At 28.2% G+C, this 6,000-nt stretch overlaps 1 long non-coding RNA gene across 1 annotated transcript; it reads left to right on the top strand.

Annotated features, from left to right (window-relative positions):
- The first annotated feature begins 3,418 nt into the window (after window positions 1-3,418).
- Window positions 3,419-5,373, top strand: LOC119768133. The gene is made up of 2 exons (XR_005277954.1): window positions 3,419-3,975; window positions 4,939-5,373. It is a non-coding gene; the product is annotated as an uncharacterized LOC119768133 (long non-coding RNA).
- The last annotated feature ends 627 nt before the right edge of the window (window positions 5,374-6,000 follow it).

The raw sequence follows: 6,000 nt of genomic DNA, 5'->3' as shown, positions 1-6,000 counted from the left end.
TACTTTTACAAAATGACCTATGCACATAGGAAACCCATGGCGCATTGGTTTTTTTTTAAAAGGAATCTAGAATAATCAAAATTTAAAAATTTAAAAAGAATTATAAATGAAGATATCTAAAAAATTTAAATTTAAAAACGTATAAAACTCAAATTAATGCAAATAGTAAAAAAAATCCGAAAATATTATTATTATTATTTAAAAATTGTACCAAATTTAAGAATTAAAAAAAAATAATGGTCAAACTTCAATCATCAAATTCATAAACTCTAAAACTCTAAAATTCTAAAATTCTAAAATTCTAAAATTCTAAAATTCTAAAATTCTAAAATTCTAAAATTCTAAAATTCTAAAATTCTAAAATTCTAAAATTCTAAAATTCTAAAATTCTAAAATTCTAAAATTCTAAAATTCTAAAATTTAAAATTCTAAAATTTAAAATTCTAAAATTCTAAAATTCTAAAATTTAAAATTCTAAAATTCTAAAATTCTAAAATTCTAAAATTTAAAATTTAAAATTCTAAAATTCTAAAATTTAAAATTCTAAAATTCAAAATTCTAAAATTAAAATTCTAAAATTCTAAAATTCTAAAATTCTAAAATTCTAAAATTCTAAAATTCTAAAATTCTAAAATTCTTAAATTCTAAAATTCTAAAATTCTAAAATTCTAAAATTCAATTCTAAAATTCTAAAATTCTAAAATTCTAAAATTCTAAAATTCTAAAATTCTAAAATTCTAAAATTCTAAAATTTAAAATTCTAAAATTCTAAAATTCTAAAATTCTAAAATTCTAAAATTCTAAAATTCTAAAATTCTAAATTCTAAAATTCTAAAATTCTAAAATTCTAAAATTCTAAAATTCTAAAATTCTAAAATTCTAAAATTCTAAAATTCTAAAATTCTAAAATTCTAAAATTCTAAAATTCTAAAATTGTAAAATTCTAAAATTCTAAAATTCTAAAATTCTAAAATTCTAAAATTCTAAAATTCTAAAATTCTAAAATTCTAAAATTCTAAAATTCTAAAATTTAAAATTCTAAAATTCTAAAATTCTAAAATTTAAAATTCTAAAATTTAAAATTTAAAATTCAAAATTCTAAAATTCTAAAATTCTAAAATTCTAAAATTCTAAAATTCTAAAATTCTAAAATTCTAAAATTCTAAAATTCTAAAATTCTAAAATTTAAAATTTAAAATTCTAAAATTCTAAAATTTAAATTTAAAATTCTAAAATTCTAAAATTCTAAAATTCTAAAATTCTAAAATTCTAAAATTCTAAAATTCTAAAATTCTAAAATTCTAAAATTCTAAAATTCTAAAATTCTAAAATTCTAAAATTCTAAAATTGTAAAATTCTAAAATTGTAAAATTCTAAAATTGTAAAATTCTAAAATTGTAAAATTCTAAAATTCTAAAATTCTAAAATTCTAAAATTCTAAAATTCTAAAATTCTAAAATTCTAAAATTCTAAAATTCTAAAATTCTAAAATTCTAAAATTCTAAAATTCTAAAATTCTAAAATTCTAAAATTCTAAAATTCTAAAATTCTAAAATTCTAAAATTCTAAAATTCTAAAATTTAAAATTCTAAAATTTAAATTCTAAAATTCTAAAATTCTAAAATTCTAAAATTCTAAAATTCTAAAATTCTAAAATTCTAAAATTCTAAAATTTAAAATTTAAAATTTAAAATTCTAAAATTCTAAAATTCTAAAATTCTAAAATTCTAAAATTCTAAAATTCTAAAATTCTAAAATTCTAAAATTCTAAAATTCTAAAATTCTAAAATTCTAAAATTCTAAAATACTAAAATTCTTAAATTCTAAAATTCTGAAATCTCAGTATTATAGAACTCTAATTTTCTGAATTTGAATTTTAAACTTGAGAGTACCTCAATACCAGAATCATTTTATTCAATTCGTGATATTTTTTTAACTTCTATTTTTCATTAGATTTATTTTTAATTTTAACATTGTAAAGTCCTTGACAATTTTCAAAAGTTACTGGATTTTAGATTTTTAAATTATATAAATTTAAAAATTAAAGAATTTTTAGATTTTTTTTAAAGAATTTTTTAGATCTTAAAATATTTAAAAGATATTGAAAACTTTAACATTTTTAAAACTAAAAAAATATATTTGATAATATTTTGGAATTTTGAATAATTTGTATTTTGCAATTTTTTAAATTTTCAGAATTTTTAAAATTTGTATTTAATTTAAAATTATCAACAATTTTAGATGTGCATTTTTTTTTGAATTTTAAGAAGCTTACAAATTTTTAAAATACTTTGAATTTAACACAAATAGAATTTTAATTTTTTTTATTTAAAAATATAAATTATTTGAATTTAAGCATTTTTAGAATTCACAATTTTGGAATTTTAGAACTTATAATTTTTAGAATTTTCTAATTCAAAATTCTAACTCGTGCGACTTACGTTTTGGGAATTTAAGAACTTTATAATGTTAGATTTTTAGTATTTTAGTATTAGAATTTTAGTATTTAAGAATTAGGAAATTTTAGTATTTTATTTTTTGACAATTTCAAAAAAATTTACATTTAAGAGATTCAATTTTTTTAATGTTTGAAGACTTTGAGAATTTTAAATTAATAAATTCTAGAATTTGAGAATATTAACAATTTGCACACTATCAAGAAATTAAATAAATTTAGAATTTTAAATTTCTTGCATTATTAAGTTCTGGAATGCTAGAATTTGAAATTAAGAATGAAAAACTTTATAATTTAATTTTAAAATTATCAATTCAAATCAGCGTTAAATTTTTTTTTAAGCTTTTGTATTTTAGATTTTTTCATTTTTCAGTTTGGAATTATTGGATTGAAAAGCTAAGAACTTGTGATGTTCATCCTATTTTTAATTTCGATCGTTTAATCGCACTCCCAGCACACCTCCTCAATCGTTTCTAAAACATGACTCACCAGTTCCATTAGATATGCGAAGCAACCTCCCACGGAAAGTAAAACACCAAACACTAACTGCTTTCTCGATCGCAAACTGGTCCCGTCCCGTCTTCCGGAATGGCCCGCCGAGTTAACCATATTTCCCGTCCTCCTCCTCCTCCTCTTCCTCCTATACCGCCACGAAGACCGCGATCTGGAATACAAGACAATTTGATTCGGTCGCTCGCATACTCCGGCCGGAACTTTCCGGCAGAAAAAGTAATTCAACCTAGAACACAACTTACCTTTAAACTGATCAAAATCCTCCCAAAGCCTAAAACCAACAACAACTGGTTCGACTCGGTTGCAATCAAGTCCGAACAAGATCAACTGAAGAAAACTCTCAAACTGATAATCGACGTCGAATTGAAGGTAAATCGATGGAAAAAACAATGTCGGGCATGTCGAGTGTTTGTCGTACGTTTGTCGTACTTTCGACCAATCGATATCGAAACGGTAAAATCAAAACCGTGCGACAACTCGTGCGACGTGCGACATTTTTCAAACAGGGTACTTATGTAGCGACTTTGTGTCAGAAGAATGCCAAACAGCTTGGGTTTAATGTTTGACCCCTTTTAAAAGGGCACTGAAGAAATCAGTTTTTGATGAGGTTCGGAAGATTTAGTGTTTTTATTCATAATAATATAATAAAATACGTACAACTTGTCATGAATTTGCTTAGAGATAAATAAATACATGAATTGTCCCCACCCGCTTATTTCGGCGGGAGAATTCGGCCCACCAGCAGGACAATTTCCAATTTCCAATCGTTGGTGCGATCTATACGAGAAAGTGAGAAGGTTGTTGTTTTCTCGCACTCTCTCTTTCTCTCTCCTCTCAGAATGAGAACAATGTTGCCAGTTTGATGGAAGTCAGCTTTGGACAGTGCAGTTGAATAAGTGCTGAATCGCATTTGTAAATGCTGTTGGGTGGCTAATTAGCAATGAAATGCTAATCTGTTGCCGATTTATGACTTTTTGCTAGTGCTGGATGGTTACTTGGGTAATCGGGTAAGTGGCATTCGGGATTGTGGCCCATTCGGGAAAATGGCATTCGGGGATGTGGACGATTAGGGGAAATGGGAAATTCGGGTAAATGGAATTCGAGGAAATGACTATTAGGGGAAGTGTCTTTTCGGGGAAGTGGCATTCGGGGAAATGTCCTTTCGGTAATATGGGTTTCGGGGAAATGTCATAGATTCGTAATATGGTTGTATGAAAACAAAAGTCGCCAAAATTTATTGAGCACAGCAATTTTCAGTTCCTTTTGGGATCCTAAACAACTCCCCAAAGTTTGAGAACGATTGGTTCAGTCCTCACATTGCGCAAAGCGATTCCATTTTCCATATAAATCTGTATGGGAAAAATCATTTTTTTTAAATTTGGTATTTAAAAATTCCACGTTTCACGCTATATCAAAACCAGATTCATATTCATATTCCAGATGCTATGGAAGGTGCTCTACAACTTTCCCGAATAGAGTATGGTGCTAACTTGCTCCTATAAAAAGATACAGCGTGTTCAAAACTCGTCTAAAACGTGTTTTTTGCGCGAAAATCACATTTTAGACGATTTTTGAGGACGCTGTATCTTTTTTCAGGAGCATACTCTCTTCAGGAAAGTTGTAGAGCACCTTCCAGAGAATCCGAATATGAATCCGGTTTTGATATAGCGTGAAACGTGGAATTTTTAAATACCAAATTTCAAAAAAAAATATTTTTCCCGTACAGATTTTTATGGAAAATGGAATTGCTTTGCGCAATGTGAGGACCGGACCAATCGTTCTTAAACTTTGGGGAGTTGTTTATGCTCCGGACCCCAAAAGGAACTGAAAATTGCTGGGCTGCAAAATCGATGTTGTTATTACACCCTAATATACATACAATTTTGTGTTAAACTTATGTTTTTTTCCTTTATTGGAGTGAGCCAGCTGTCACTAATTTTTCTTTTTTTCTTATTCACTGCATTTTTCAGCAAGCCGAACATTATCTTTTTTTCAGGCAACAAGCATCTTCCAATCTGATCTTGCCGGAAACCATGCGCTTGCGTGTGGCCCGCGTGGCATCCGTAGAACCCCCAAAAGCAGTTACGGCTACGGAAACACCCGCTCCACAAACCCACGTTGTCTCATACTCCGGTGGCCATAAATCCGTCGGATATTGAAGATTGGCGTCGCATCCGGTTACAATTTTTATCAGCCTTGTAGAGGAGAAAAAGTCCAACACGACCAAGATGCTGCCGGGCTGCCACAGAACACCAACATCTGTTATGGTACGGAGTCGCGGTCTTGGCCACGACAAGGAGTTTGGGTATGACCCACAAGAGGAGAGTTAAGTAGAGACAGCCATCTTGCTAGAGCAGACGTTGTGAATTAGAGCTCAATAAAATTGGAGTTGTTCAGCATTGAAATCGAGTATTTCTATTTAAAATACCGAACATAACATGGTGTCAGAAGAATCGTGACCATAGAAACTGATTTCGTCGTCATTTATATCGCGAATATTGAATTTTGTGAAAGTTAAAAAAAAAAAAAACTGAACAATCAGTGAAGTGCTACGGAAGTTTCAGCGTTTTCCCCAAAAGGCTGGATTTTCATGGATCATGCAACGACATCGTAAGCACGAGCATCGAAATTTTTACGATGCTCTTGGATGGCGTTATGACTTAGCTATGACTCAAACCTAAATAACGGGCAGACCACCATGTTTCCCGCAAGCGTTTCAAGAAGGAACGGTAGAAAATGGGAGAGAAACGCTTGGGGAAACGTCAACACAAAGCAACACGTGCACGGAAAAACCAAAGATAAAAATTTTAGACAAATGCAGGGGAACTTTTAATTTAGAACCATTCAAAATTTATTTCCGGATAGAACAAAATAATATTAATATTAACAATGTTTGGCAGCATTTAGTAGAGCACAACAAAATAGACCAAAATAAGACCGGCGAGAACGGGAAGTATCTAATTATAGAACGAAAAATCAAAGTATCTGGAGTTTTTTTGAAAAGGTCCTATAAACCAAATTTTCATTTTTTG

This window comes from Culex quinquefasciatus, chromosome 1 (assembly GCF_015732765.1).
Source record: "Culex quinquefasciatus strain JHB chromosome 1, VPISU_Cqui_1.0_pri_paternal, whole genome shotgun sequence".
Classification (NCBI taxonomy): domain Eukaryota; kingdom Metazoa; phylum Arthropoda; class Insecta; order Diptera; family Culicidae; genus Culex; species Culex quinquefasciatus.
Note: the sequence above shows the minus strand (reverse complement) of the source record. Positions and strands in the feature narration are given on the sequence as shown.